The sequence below is a fragment of the Phaseolus vulgaris genome, chromosome 7, assembly GCF_051622355.1.
Source record: "Phaseolus vulgaris cultivar YP4 chromosome 7, ASM5162235v1, whole genome shotgun sequence".
Taxonomy (NCBI): Eukaryota; Viridiplantae; Streptophyta; class Magnoliopsida; order Fabales; family Fabaceae; genus Phaseolus; species Phaseolus vulgaris.
Window position 1 is genome coordinate 32,453,552 of NC_143504.1, and position 15,969 is coordinate 32,469,520.

The 15,969-nt window shown below is 47.3% G+C and overlaps 1 pseudogene; it reads right to left on the bottom strand.

The window, feature by feature from the left end:
- Positions 1-2,583: 2,583 nt before the first annotated feature.
- LOC137830785 (small nucleolar RNA R71) lies at positions 2,584-2,689 on the bottom strand (annotated as a pseudogene).
- Positions 2,690-15,969: the final 13,280 nt, after the last annotated feature.

The following is a 15,969-nucleotide window of genomic DNA, read 5'->3' on the forward strand; positions in this document are numbered from 1 at the left end:
TCCCACAATGAACCGAAGATTAACTTTGTTCAGTTTAGGATGAGTTTTTCTTCAAAGACGGTTAATATGGTTTGGAACACAATCTGGGTCGGGGTGGTTAGCCAGATTTGGAAACATAGGAATAACATTTATTTCAAAAGTGGAGTGACTGACGTATCTGAAGTTTTTGCTCTGGTGCAGGTAAAGGTGTGGGCTTGGGTCTCCACAAATTTTCGGTTAGTGTCGTTTTCATTTTCTGATTGGTGTTTAGAACCTTTGGTGTGTATGAGGTTAGTCACTTGAAGTTTTAAGGGCAATGTTTGTTTTGTTAGTTTTAGCTAGTTTTAGAGGCTTTAGGCTGGAATCGGTGTTTGGACACCGTGTATAAGGGTTGAATCACCCCTGAAGTGATTCCAATTTATTTATTTTTTATTGCCGATAAAAAAAAACAATGTTAAAGAATGAATTTAGAATTCACTTGGGTTTTACACACTTGAATGAATGATTCTAAAGTTATTTGATTTTCACTCTTGAAAAACTATTTCTTTTAAAATGATATGAAAACTATCGTTATCTAGGATTTGAAAGATTATTAAAACAGTTTGATCATTTAAATACCATTTGAAAATCATAACAACATTTTGTTAAAATCATTAAATGATTTTTAAAACAAATGAATTGTTTTTATTTTCTGTTGAAATCACCACATAAAAAATCAGTTCATTTCTCGAAATAACTGATTGATTTTTACTTAACAAGACAAAAGAAAACAAATCATTTTTTAAATTCTTTAAAAAAACCTTAAGTGTTTTTCAATCGGTTGATACGATAAATCAATTTGTTGAAATACTTATTGTAGTTGTCACAATTTAAACAGAAGTTATTGCAACTGATTTAAAATACAAATCAACTAACTAAAAGTAACACAAATTTGAAAAAGAAAACCTTCAAAAGAGATTTCAAATCATATGAACTTGTATCATGACTAGATGCCAATTAACAATACAAAATCTACCCAACTAAACACACACATAACAACGGATTCTTCATGTGATAAACGTCTAATTCTAGTAATATGCATATTAAAATGTAGACACTTATGAGTATTAATTGCTAAAATACATATAAAATAATTTTGAATTTATGAATTTATACCTTTTTACATATTTTATGATATTTATTTGAATAAGAACATTTTATTCCCAAATTTGGTGTTAATTTCAGGTTTCTTGGGAAAAAAAGAATAATATAAGCTAATAGGAGAAAGCTGGAAATCCCCGAAATGCATAAATGCACAAAAAGCCCAACTCGGCATCAAAGCATCTCGCTCAAGCGAGCCCATTCTCACTTGAGCGAGAATGCTCCAGTAGCATTGAACAAATTCGACGCTTTACTCGCTTAAGGGAGTAAGTCTCGCTTGAGCAAGAATCCACTTAAGCCCAAACAAATTAGTTTAAATAGGGGGCTTGAGGCATAACCCTAGTGTGCAAAGATTGAGAGGAAAACACCATTGAGTGACTTGTAACCCAATTGGGAGAATAAAAGGTGTTAGAAGATGTGTGGCTAATTCCACCATTTGGGATTGGGAGTAATCTGTTCAAACTCTTATGTATTGAGGTGATATCTGAATATAATATTCTATTCTTGATTGATTATTGGTACTGTTTTGCTTCTAATTTTTGATCTAGAATCTTAAATATGACTGGAAAGTATTTTTATGGTTCTGACCTAAACAATAATACTAATCATATTTGAGTGCTAGGAATAAACTTGAAATGTTAATTGCTATCAACCTCTGATTTGAATACTAAGTTGTTTAATTTTATTTTTAGTGTGTTTATATTTGTTATTGTTTTTATTTTGTTTATTTACAGATTTTTTTTTCTTTTCTTTTAATCTGAAGATTTGCATTTATTGTTTTAATTTTATTCTCTTTTCATATTTGTTTGAATTTATTTCCTCTTATTTGTTTTGAATTTTTAAAAAAATATCTTGTTACTGCTAGTGAATCCTTGTGCTAACCCTTGAATTAGTTGTTTTATACGATATTAAGAGGTCAAGTTCCCAAAGACCAATTGTTATTTGAAATAGAGATTGAAAGGGTAGCAAAAAGGAATAGAAAAACAAAGACAAAAGAAAGGCAAGGAGACACTAGAGAGGAATCCTCAACTTCTTCTTTTCCCACTCATAATAGTCTTCAGAAGGACACCAACATGGCAGACGAGCAAGCACCACCTCCTAGGAGAACACTTGGAGATTATGCCATGCACCAGGGGCCTAAAATTTTTTCTAGAATTGCAATACCTGCTATGAATAGTGCCTTGGAGATGAAACTCGCTTTCCTCACTCTCATCAGTACCCATCAATTTACAACCATGGATCTTGAGGATCCCCATACACACTTGGCTACATTTTATGAATTGGTGGGAACAATGAGTTTTCAATCAGGTGATCTTGAGAATGTTTATATATGTTTGTTTCCATTTTCATTGGCATGTAAAGCTAAGGAGTGGCTCAAATCACATCCAAATTAGAGTCTCATTAGCTGGAAGGATGTAGAGGAAAAAATTATGCAAAGATTTTTTCCAATATCTCACTACATCAAAGCAAAGTCTGGAATCTCTATGTTCAGACAAGGATCAAATGAATTTTTCTGTGAGACATGGGAGAGATTCAAAATGATGCTAAGAAAATGCCCGAATCATGGGTTTAAAGATATTTCTCAACTGCGCATATTCCTTAATGGTCTTAGATCTGACACGAAGATGCTCCTAGATACCGCAGCTTGTGGCACAATGGTGGGTATTGATATGAATCAAGCAACGAGAATTATTGATGCTTTGGCAACAATTGATTATCAAGCTCAGAATGATAGACAAGGTAGTCAAAAGAGAGGGTTGTTGGAGATTGAGCAAATTCTAACACAATAATTGAGCAACTAACCGTACAAATGGCTAAATTCCCCAACAATTGCATGCGGTTTACTCATCTCAAAGTCATAGTATACCCATCAGGTGTGATTTTTGTGGAGGTGATCATCCTAATGGTCACTATTCTTATCAGACCAATTCACCTAAAGTTGAGGTAAATTATAAGGGCAATCAAGGAAGGCAATGTGGCTTTTCCAACAATTATTCTCAAGGTTGGAAAAGCAATTTGAATCAAAATTTTGGGTGGAAGCAAGACTATGGTTCATCCAATAAGCAAGGACCTTCCAACAACAACATCAACCAAATTTCCCATCCATGCCTGAAAGGACGAGTAAACTTGAAGATACCGTGGAGAAATTCATCAAAGCCATAATGGCAGTCAAGAGAATAATATGGCGATGATCAGGAATATGGAGATTCAGATAGGAAAAATGGCCTAACAAATAGTAGAGGGAAAAAATGGCCAATTTCTAGGCAACACCACAACCAACCCTAAGGAGCATTCCAATAAAATTACTACAGAGAGTGATGAAAAAATAGGAAAGAGGGATGGTAAGAGATGGTAAGAGTTGAGATAGAAAAGAATGAGATTAAGAGGGAAGGAGATGAGGAAAATAGAAGAGAGAAAAGAATAAAGGAAGGAAATAATAAAAAGAGTGAAGATGAGATGAGTGCTATAAAAGATTTATCATATCCTCCTATTCATGTAGAAAAAAAGGATGTTTTTTCAATAAATTGCTTCTTAAAAATTATTTTGCAGGATGGTCAAATTTTTTTTTGAAGGAGTTAGAAGGAAGATGTGTTGTTTTGAAGAGAAAGATATAGAGCCGAAAGTTGGAAGCAGTACCTTGATTCAGGAAGACTTGCCAAAAAAATTCAAGGATCCAAGGAGTTTTAATCTTTGTGTGTCTATAGGAGATTTATTTGTTGGTAAGACCCTATTGGATTTAGGGGCAAGTATCAATTTGATGCCTTGGATGATGCTAAGACATATAGGTGACTTGGAGGTTAAACCCACCAAGATGCAGTTACAGTTGGCGAACATAATTGTGAAACATCCTTATGGCGTGGTAGAAGATGTTCTTATGAAAATAGACAAGTTTATATTCCCTATGGATTTTTTTTTATCTTGGACATGAAGGAAGATGAGGAGGTTCCTTTGATTCTCGGCAGACCTTTTTTGAAAACTGCTAAAATCATAGTGGATGTGGACAAAGGAGAACTTAGAGTAAAATGTCAGGATGATGAGGTAATATTTAATCCTTTTGATAATGTAAATAAGTGTATCGTATTTAATCGGTTGTTTATACCAGTTGACAAATATACAAACTAAAATTAAAGAGTTTAAAGGAGAGAGAGACAGCACACACAATTTATACTGGTTCACTTTTAAACCAAGAGCTACATCCAGTTTCCCAGAAACCACTGGGGTATCCACTAAGTAACTGATCCTGCCTGTTGACCGGAGCGCTGGAGAATGCCTCGTCAAAGGATCGACGTGCGCGCCGCTTCCCACCTCCGTTCCTCCTCTGAATCTATCTCAAGAACCTGCAAAGAAACGATACGGTGCCGCTACGGCCGATCGCACTCCGACGCTCAAGTTAGTGACGGTATCACCAAATACTAAGAACTGGAACCGTGCAAATCTCTCTCACAAACAGCTCTGTCACTCGCAAGCGTAAAGTGTATGAACTGAACGTGCGTACCTTAGAAAATCTGTTAGGAACTCTTATATACCTGGTGGTTTTCTCTCCCCTGGCAGTTACAGACTTGGACACGTGGCTCGTATCCAACTGTACATGTGCCATCATCTGGAGGCTCCCTGACTTGGCGCTGCTTCTACTCTCATTTTGGCTAAGTTACTTATGCATGGTGCTGCCCAGTGCATAGCTAACTCAGGAGTGCGATCTCTACTGAAACTGGCGAGGTAGGGCCTTCATACACCTTCCCTGTGGTCTCGCCGGCCGCCTTCATAATCTGCTTCTCCTTTAACTTCGGCGATGTGCTTGTTCTGGCGATCTCCGACTGCCTAGTCGCCTGAGTCTGCATCTGGCGACTTCGTCCTCAACCTGGCGATCGCCTATTCTGGTAAGCTGGAGATCGGAACTCGCCAACTTAACTATCGGCGACTACACGTGCCTTCTGACTTCCTTCCCAACTGTCAACCTGGCGCCTTGTCAACACGCCTACACTGTAACAGGATGCCACGTCATCGCATCCGACCATCAGGGCGGTACACAAGCCCCCCAGTCTTAAGCGAAGACTTGTCTAGCGAAAAGACTGAAAAAGCCTTCGTTAACACCGGTCTACGTGGCATGGGCGCAGAATTCCAAGCGGTAGTACTTTCTGCTGCTCTGACGCTCCACCAAACTCTTCGCGCATCGTTCAACACGTGGCTCTCATCAACGGCCATCTTCATCTGCCGTTAGCGCTTCCCAAAACCGTTCGAAGACCCTTAAACCCCTTACGCTCCTACTGTTCCATCACTTTCTTCACACTTGCATACGCTCTCATTTCTTCCTGCGAAAGCTCTCGACGTTCCTCGACGCTCTAGATCACCACCTCCCTTTAACATTCTCCCGATCATCGAAAGGTAACTGCTTTCCTTCATCTGCTGGGTTTTCTTGCATTTTCACCGATTTGCATCATCCTGTAACTGTCTGGTGCATACGCTGTGGGCTGTTTTTTTTCATTTCTCCTTCTGCGTGACTTAGGGCTTTGCCGATTGTCGCAACGAACTCACATTCGTTCGTCTTTCACCTTCCTTTCATGATCGAGTCAGCCTTTGTAACCCTCCTGATTATTTTTCCTTCCTCCTTCGTTTGCAGTTGCTACCATGACTCGCACGAAGATCACCCCGAACCCCCCTCCATCAGCGCGAAACCCTCCTTCACAAGCACACGACCCCACGCAAGTTCGTGGCGCTCCCTCTTCGCAGGCTGTGAGGCCTGCGTCTTCTCAAACCGCTCTGGCCCAGGCGACTCCACCAAACGCTGGAGGAGCCCCCATCCCTCTGCCAGACTTCAAGGTTTTATACTCATGGGCCAGCTCAACCCTCTTAAAGGAAACGTCGTCGGTGAACACTGCGGGAGCGGTTCTGCGATTGACCAACGGGGACGAGGCCCACCAATCGTTCCACAAGGAGCACGATGAGAGAATGATGGTGCTGCCTTGCCCCGCCACTCTGCCAGTGTGCGCCGACGGGCCCTTCTGCTTCGTCTACACCACTTTCTTCAAGAAGGTCAAACTCAGGTTCCCTCTCACTCGATTTGAGAGGGAACTCTTAACCGAGCTCAATATTGCTGCCGCCCAGCTTCACCCCAACAGCTGGGCGTTTGTCCGAGCCTTCGAGATAACATGTGCCCACCTGGGGCTGCCCGCGTCAGTGGACGTATTTTTATTTCTGTTTGAGGCCAAACACCCAGGAGATCGCCTGTGGGTCAGCCTGAACGCCATTGCTGGGAGATCCATCTTCACCATCTTCTAGCAGTCGTACAAGGATTGGAAGGGGAAGTTCATCCAGGTTCGCGCAAAGGACAAAGACCCTTCCCTTCTCGACGGTTTCCCCTTGTACTGGGTGGACAAGGGGAAAAAGGAGTCCAAGAGCTGCTTCAGGAGGCCCAGAAGTCCTGATAGCATGGGAGCTTTGGATCGAGACCTTTGCCTATTCTGGAAGAGGGTGGCAGATGCCCACATAACATTCTTGACCCCCACCCTGATTTCCTTCGAGTTCTTTGAGGACCAGTTGGAATTCCAAATAGGTTAGGACGCTATACCCTTGTCTTAACATTGCTTCTGATATTGTTTCTGGGCGTCTTGTGTGACACACACAAGACTTTGGTTTTATCTTTTCTGCATATGCCTGCTTTTGCTGTTTCATTGCCTTGTACACTTACTCCATTCTCCTTTGAGCTAACTTATGCACTTTCATTTTACGCAGACACCATGTTGGGTAAGAATATGCTCGCTGACTTGAAGGCGCTCGCCCGCAACCACGGGTTGGCGAGCGGTTCCCAGACTGTGCCCAACTCGGCGGTCGAGAAGGCCATCATTCATGGGCGATCACCGCCTAAGGAGCCCGCGCAACGAAAGAAACTGGTCCTGAAGAGGCCAAAACGGAAGGCCCCCCAAGTTGTCCAAGAGGATGAGGAAGAGGACGACGAGGTCACTGAGGATGGCCTCGTTACAAAGAGGACAAGGGTGGCACCACCTTCTCCACCTGCCCCACCCCCCCTTCCAGCTTCAACACCACCGTCAACACCTGCCCCTCCTCCCTCATCGCCAACGCCACGAGCTCCTTCACCACCAGTCCAAGCAGTTCCATTGGCCACTGCGCCACCTGCAACTGAGGCCTCGGAGCCAAACTTCTTAGAGGACCCTCCGAGCGCCTCTACACCACATATATCAGCAGGAGGGGGCCCTCCTTCCAACACTTCAGCTGCAGGAATCATTCCAATCGGGGATGAGGTCGCTCACACCTCTCCAATCCTAATCACCGAGTCCCCGATTGCGTCGCCGCGCCAAGAAGCAACCACCGAAAATATTGTTAAGGAAGGCGGCGACGAGAACCCTCAACAAGCCCCCCTGGCGCCTCTCCAAGCTGCAAATCTTTCCCTCGAGGTCACGAGGATGTGGGAACCTCTGACTGCTAAACTCAAAACCATTGCAGAGGATATCCCATCAATCATAACGAGAGCTGTGGAGAGTTCCACCAGGCGGCTACAGGATGATATCTACAACCTCAAGACCGAGAACAGCACAATGAAGGTCGAGGTGGAGAAGGTGTCATTCAGCCTAACGCTCGCGGAAATGGAACATTCTCGAGTGGAGGATGCCCTAAACATCGAGCTTAGGCTTGCGCGCAAGGAAGCTGTTGACCTTCGCCGCAAAGTCCATGAACTTGCCCAAGAAAAAGTTGAACTTGAAAGCAGAATCGTGCCTCTACGTACCAAGGCGAGCGACCTGGAGGCTCAAATTCAAGCCAATGCCGATAAGGTACAGAAGCTGGAGCAAAGGTCGATCGACCGCGAGAAGCTACTTGGGCAAGTAGAGAAAGCAAGAGACGACGCCATGGCTGATCTCTCCGAGGCAAACAAAGAGAAGGTGAAGATGGCTGCCGAGTTGGCCCAAGCTCAAACAGAATCCAAGAAGGTGGCTGACGACCTTCTTCAAGCTCAAGAGACCAACAAACAACTCCGAAAACAGGTCGAAGAGCTGGAGCAGCAGAACAAGGAGCTTAAGCAGCAGGTTGAAGGATTTCAAAAGCAAATTGAAGAACTTAAGCTAAGCTCCGCTCAGATTCTAGTTGCCGGGTTTGATGCCGCTCGAGAACAGTTCGCATGCCTATTCCCCGATCTTTACCTTAGCATGGTGTCGTTAGACAACGAAGTAGTAGATGGGAAGGTCGTTCCCGCCGAAGGCTCAACCAATTCTACCCCATCTGCTTCTTTATGAATTCACTTGTATTTACCTTGTAAAAAACTCTTGCACACGTATTTTGAACAGCTTCTTATTTCAATGGCGAGACTTGGACATTTCTTCTGACTCCTTTTGAGCGCTTTACTTTCTTTGTATGTTTAACTCTGCTGCGTTTAACTTAGCGATTTTGAAAACATGACCTTTGGCGTAACTGCTTCGAGCCGATTCAAACTTAAGCAATAATCGCTTTAAACAACTTGTACCCCTGAGGCACTAACCTGATCGTAAGAAAAGTTCCAAGCAACGAACTGTGATTCAATCATTGGTTCAAACAACGTCCCACTTGACCCGCTTTATCAAACAAGTCTTTCAACCTTCTCGCCGTGTTTGAACTTTTCGCGATCACCTAGACCTCTTGGCAACACCAGCTTTCCTTAGCCTCAGGCTTTGGCAGTCATTTCTTTATCTGAGGCAGAAATGCCCTTTGGGATCTTCCTTTACCTCCCTGAACCCCAGAGCTAGAGACTGGCTGGCTAGGCGTTCTCTTCGAACCTACCTTAGCCACCTTTCAAGCTTCTTCCACCCTCTTCGCCATACCTGAACTCGTTCAAGACGAGAAGGATTTTATCTTGCCTATACTCGCGCACAAACGAGAAGGTCTTTTAACTCGCCTGAACTCGCTCATCGGCGAGAAGGACTTTTACTCGCCTGAACTCGCTCATCGGCGAGAAGGACTTTAAACGGCCTTAACTCGCTCGACGGCGAGAAGGACTTTGTCTGGTGCCTCAACTTGCCCAGGGTGTACATCTCCTCCCCCCTGGATGCACTGAGGACCTTTTCTTTCTCACACCTGCACTCGCTCGACGGCGAGGAGGTCTTTGATGGGCCTTAGTTCGCACAACGGCGATAAGGACTTTATCCGGTGCCTCAACTTGCCCAGGGCGTACATCTCCTCCCCCCTGGATGCACTGAGGACTTTTCTCGCCTGCGCCCGCACAACGGCGAGGAGGTCTTTCATCTGGTGCCTCCGATCGCCGATAAACGATGAGGACTTAACAACTTAACTGGTGCCTCTAATCGCCGAAAAACGATGAGGACTTTAAAAACTTAACTGGTGCCTCCAATCGCCGAAAAACGATGAGGACTTTAAAACTTTAGAAAACACGCGACATATCTTTTCGTGCCTTAAATCATGTACGAATGACAAGGTCTTTCTTCGAAACTTTTGGAAATAACACATATGCAATCTGAAAACACCTTATACTTTCGAAAACTCTTCTTTTATTGGGTGGCCTCATTAAAAACCCTCCTTAGGGAAAAAAGAGTGCCCCCTTGAAACTGTTTTAACAGAGACATTGCAATGTAATATTTGTGTTTATCTTTACTTACAAAGCTCTTAGCTATAGTACAACTTCAGGTGTGTGGCGTTCCAGGTACGAGGGATCGCCCCCCCTTCCAACGTCTCCAAGCGATAGGCTCCGTTCCCGAGTGCCTCGGTTATTCTGAACGGTCCAGTCCACCTGGGTGATAGCTTATTCTCCATCTCGTACTGGTGGGCCTTTCTCATCACCAGATTGCCTTCTCTAAACTGCCTTGGCATCACCTTTGAGTTGTACCTTCGCTCGACCCTTCTCTTCACCGCCTCAGCCTTCAACCTTGCCTCCTCCCTGACTTCGTCCAGCAGATCCAGGTTCAGTCTTCTCTCTTCATTCGAGTCTTCCTCTACAAAGTTCTGGAATCTCGGCGAGCTTTCCTGAATCTCGACTGGAATCATGGCATCACACCCATAGACCAAGCTAAACGGGGTCTCATGGGTTCCTGACTGCTCGGTGGTGTGGTACACCCAAACTATTCGGGGTACCTCCTCAGCCCAACTTCCCTTGGCTTTCTCGAGCCTTCTCTTCAAACCTCTCAGCAACACCCGGTTAGCTGATTCCACCTGGCCATTAGTCTGAGGGTGCTCGACGGATGCAAACACTTGCTGAATTCCGACCCCTTCGCAAAGCTTCTTCAACAGGTGGCTCGCAAACTGAGTCCCATTATCTGATACCAGGCGCTTAGGCACTCCAAACCGGCACACAATATTCTTCCATACAAAGCCTTCGATCTTGTGCGCGGTGATCTGGGCCACTGGTTCTGCTTCAATCCACTTGGTGAAATACTCAATCGCCACCACCAAGTACTTCATCTGCCTGATCGCCAGTGGAAAAGGTCCCAGGATGTCGATTCCCCAAGTATGAAACGGCCAAGGGCTATAGATCGACTTCAACTCCTCGGGAGGTGCCTTGTGCCAATCGGCGTGCTGCTGGCATTGTTTGCAGCACTGGGCGTACTTCTTGCAATCTTCTCTCATGGATGGCCAATAGTAGCCTGCACGGAGAGTCCTCGCGGCCAGAGCTCGACCCCCGACGTGACTTCCACATATTCCTTCGTGGAGCTCTGCCATAATCCTCGTGCACTTCTCGCCGTGTATACATTCCAGGAGTGGGTGAGTGAATCCAAACCTGTACAGATCGCCATCAATCAATGTATACTTGCTGGAATTTTTCTTTACCTTCCTAGCTTCTGTTGGATCTAGCGGGAGGAGGCCATCTGCCAGGCACCGCTTGTACTGTGTTATCCAAGTGTCTGGCTCGTGGGTGGCACAGACATGCATCACGTCCACTTTCTCTCCTCGACATGCTCTAATTCTCGGCGATCTCAGAGTTTCTTGCGTCAAAGACTTATGGCTTCTCGCTGCTCTCTCCGTCGACCTGCTTATCTGAAGGACCAGGTGATCTGCTACAAATGCCCTCGGCGTCTTCAAAGTTTCTTGAATCACTGTCCTCTGCCTACCCCCCTTGCCTGAGCTGGCGAGCTTAGCAAGCAAGTCAGCTCGGGCATTCTGTTCTCGGGGCACATGCACCACTTCAAAAGAGGCAAAGGAACTCTTCAATTCCTGCACATACGCCAAGTAAGCCGCCATTTGTGGATCTTTAGCCTGGAACTCGCCTGTTACTTGCCCTGTGACTAGCAGCGAGTCACTCTTAGCCATCAGCACTCTGGCTCCCATTTCCTTAGCCAGCAGAATCCCGGCGATCAGCGCCTCATACTCTGCTTGATTGTTGCTGGCTTTGAAGGCGAATCTCAACGATTGTTCGATCAGCACGCCGTTGGGTCCTTCCAATATGACTCCAGCACCGCTACCCTGCTGGTTTGACGATCCATCCACCGAGAGTACCCAACGGAAATCGTCTCCTTCAACCCGCGTCGCCTCTGAAGAGAGCTCGACTACAAAATCTGCAAAGATTTGCCCTTTGATCGGGCCTCGAGGCTCATATTTAATGTCAAACTCTGACAACTCCACTGCCCACTTCACCATTCTTCCTGCAACGTCAGGCTTCTTCAAGACCTTCTGGATGGGCAGGTCAGTCATCACCAGTATTGTGAAGCTGTGGAAGTAGTGGCGCAACCTCCTTCCCGAAAACACCACCGCCAGCGCAGCCTTCTCCAGGGCCTGATACCTCGTTTCTGGGCCCTGCAACACTTTACTCACGAAATAAATAGGCTTCTGAGCCTGGTCTTGATCCTGGGCGAGCACGGCGCTCACCGCTGTCTCAGTCACCGCGAAATACAATCTGAGAGGGGTTCCCGCCAGTGGTTTGCACAGAACCGGCGGGCTCGCCAAATATTCCTTCAGCTTGACGAAAGCTTCCTCGCACTCTTTCGTCCAAGCGAACTTGTTATTGCGCCGCAGACACTGGAAATAGGGATGCCCCTTTTCTCCGCTTGCTGACACGAAGCGGGATAGGGCTGCCATCCGACCTGTCAGCTGCTGGACCTCTTTCACTGTAGCCGGGCTTCTCATCGCCAAGATGGCGGCACATTTGTCCGGATTGGCTTCTATTCCTCTTTCAGTCAAGAGAAAACCCAAAAATTTTCCAGCCTCCACGCCGAAAATGCATTTCTCCGGGTTGAGCTTCAACTTGAACTTGGCGATCGTCGTGAACAATTCTTCCAAGTCTGCAACGTGCTTGCTTTTCTCCTGCGAGGTCACGACCATGTCATCGACGTAAGCTTGCACGTTCCTTCCCAGCATTGGTGCAAGTACTCGGTCCATCAGCCTCTGGTACGTGGCCCCCGCATTCTTCAGCCCAAACGGCATCACCTTATAGCAGTAGCACGACCTCTCCGTCATGAAGGCTGTTTTTTCTTCATCCATGGGATGCATCTTGATCTGATTATAGCCCGAGAAGGCGTCCAGGAAACTCAGCAGCTTGCACCCTGCAGCACTATCAACCAGGGCATCAATGCTTGGTAAAGGATACGAATCCTTTGGGCAAGCCTTATTCAGGTCGGTGAAATCGACGCACATGCGCCATTTCCCGTTGCTCTTCTTCACCAGCACGACATTCGCCAACCACTCAGGGTACTGGACTTCCCTGATGTGGCCGGCAGCGAGGAGTTTCTGGGTCTCATCCTTGATCGCCTGCCTCCTCTCTTCATTAAATTTCCTCCTTCTTTGTCGCACCGGTCTCACCATGTTGTCCATCGCCAGATGATGGCACAAGAAGTCGGGATCGATCCCGGGCATGTCCGAAGCGGACCAGGCAAACGCGTCCAGATGCCGTTCAATCACCTTGGCGATCTGGTCCTGGAGATCGACCTCCAGAGATCTTCCGAGCTTGAAAACTTTCCCCCCGATCTCCTTCTCGAGCCACTGCTCGACGAGCTTGGGCCTTGATTCTCTGGCGATCACCGCCTTGGCGATCACCGCCTTGGCGATTCCGAGTTCCCTCGCTTCCTCCGGGCGATTCCGCGCCTCTTCCTCCTCCAGGGCAGCATTCCTCTCCCCCAGCTCAGCATCTACCATCTCTACGTCCCTTCCGGCGGCCTCCTCCATTATCGGCGGTCTGGGCTTCACACCGGGCGGTGGGGTGGTTGTGACATAGCTCACTGATCTTTTATTTTTCAGGCTATTTTCATAGCACCTTTTCGCTTCCTTCTGATCAGACTTTATCGTGATTACCACCCCTTCCATGGACGGCAGCTTCACCTTCATGTGCCGAGTCGATGGAATTGCTCCTATCCTGTTAAGGGTGGGCCTTCCCAGCAGGATGTTATATGCTGAAGGGGCGTTTACGATGAGGTACTTGATTTTCTCCGTCCTCGACCCAGCCTCATCGGTAAACGTGGTTCTCAGCTCAATGTACCCCCTGACTTCCACCTGGTCGCCAGCGAACCCATACAAGCACCCTCCATAGGGCCTTAGCTGGTCAAGGGGCAATTCTAGCTGCGTGAAAGTCGGCCAGAACATCACGTCTGCCGAACTTCCTTGGTCCACCAGAACTCGGTGAACCTTCCTCCCCGCCGTGATCAACGAAATAACAATGGGATCGTTGTCGTGAGGCACAACGTCCCGAAGATCCTGCTTGGTGAACGTAATGTCCACTTCGGGCGAGTGATCTTCAAACATGTCCACCGACATCACCGATCGCGCGTACCTTTTCCTCTGCGATGCGGTGCATCCACCGCCTGAGAAACCCCCTGCGATGGTGTGGATCTCTCCATGGATAGGCATCTCGTGTTGCTGGGCTTCTCCCCCTGCCGGCTGGGAACTCGACGCTCCTTTTGTCCAGCAGATAGTCGTTTAGGAACCCGCTCTTAACCAGATCGTCGAGCTGGTACCCTAAAGACAAACACGAGTCCAGGTTGTGGCCAAAGCACTAGTGGAACTCGCACCAGACATCCGGCTTCGACCCTAGCACCTTGTCGCCCACCTTCTCGGGCGCCTTCAACCTAGCAGATATGTTAGGGATAGCGATCAGGTCCGCTAGTCCCATGACGAATTTGTGCTTAGGCGGGCGATTGTATTCCCGGCGTGCTGGTTGTTGGCGTGCTGGCGGTTGGCGCGCTTGGCTTCTTCCCTTGTTTCTCCTATCGTAAGGATAGCGAGTCCTTTGATCCTTTCTGGCCGCCGCTGCCGTTTCCAGCACCCTCTGTGGCTGGATCCTGGTCTGGGCGCGTGGCCTGACGGGAGCCACACTGCCTCTCTTCTCGGCGACCTCACTCTCGTCGGCGATGTGAGCCACCGCAAGTCGCCTGACTTCAGCAAACGTCGCTGGATGAGCCCTGATCAAGGCTTCGCAGAATGGCCCTGGCTGCACGCCCTTCTTGAAGGCATAAACCAGCATTTCTTCATCCTTGGCCGGCGATCTGACCATCTGTGCTCCGAAGCGATTGAGGTAGTCTCTGAGGGACTCCCCATGGTACTGCCTTATATCAAACAGATCATAGGACACTCTGGGCGGTGCCTTGTTCACAATATACTGCTCGACAAAGATTTTCGAGAATTGCTGAAAATTAGTTATGTGGCCATTAGGCAGGCTCACAAACTACTCCATCGCCGTTCCCTGGAGCGTGCTCACGAACATCTTACAATAGACAGCATCCGACCCCCCTGACAGCATCATCTGTGTGTGGAACGTGGTCAGATGAGCCTCTGGATCTTCCACGCCAGTAAAAACAGCTTTAACCGGGACCACGCTCGTGGGAATTGGCGTGTCGGTAATCGCCTGAATGAAAGGCATTGGGAAGACACGAGGCGGCGTTGACGGTGCCACCTCTTCAGCGGAAGAACGAACCTGCTGCTTCTGAAGAGCTCGACGTAGCTCCTCAGCTACCTTGCTGAGCTCCTCGTTTCTAGCGCGAGAGGCGACCAGGTCTTCATGTATCCTTGCCTGCTCGACGCGCGAGGCTTCTACAGTGGCCTGCAATGAGCGCATTCAGCTGCGACGGGAGCCACGGGACTGGAACGATTGCTTCTCATCTTTCTCATTAACTTCAGCGAACCACAGAAGTACAGCAAATAACACTTCAACCACGAACGAATCAGCGACCGATCGGAGAAGATTCAAGAAACTGCGTAAGAACTTCAAGAACACCGCAAACCTTCGAAGAAAAACGCAGCTTCACCAAAAACCACCGTTTCCCCGCGAACCAAACAACCACTCGAAAGAACTCGAATCCACCGATCGAAAAACCAAACGAACGGTTTAAAACACAAACTTCACCGAACGAAACTCAAAGAAACCAAGAACGACGGTTGCACCAGCACACAACCGCGCAGAAAACCTCGAAAACCTCCACGAACTCACGCTGTGGATGGGAGCACGTTTTACACGGCCCCACGGTGGGCGCCTGATGATCCTGCCTGTTGACCGGAGCGCTGGAGAATGCCTCGTCAAAGGATCGACGTGCGCGCCGCTTCCCACCTCCGTTCCTCCTCTGGATCTATCTCAAGAACCTGCAAAGAAACGATACGGCGCCGCTGCGGCCGATCGCACTCCGACGCTCAAGTCAGTGACGGTATCACCAAATACTAAGAACTGGAACCGTGCAAATCTCTCTCACAAACAGCTCTGTCACTCGCAAGCGTAAAGTGTATGAACTGAACGTGCGTACCTTAGAAAATCTGTTAGGAACTCTTATATACCTGGTGGTTTTCTCTCCCCTGGCAGTTACAGACTTGGACACGTGGCTCGTATCCAACTGTACACGTGCCATCATCTGGAGGCTCCCTGACTTGGCGCTGCTTCTACTCTCATTTTGGCTAAGTTACTTGTGCATGGTGCTGCCCAGTGCATAGCTAACTCAGGAGTGC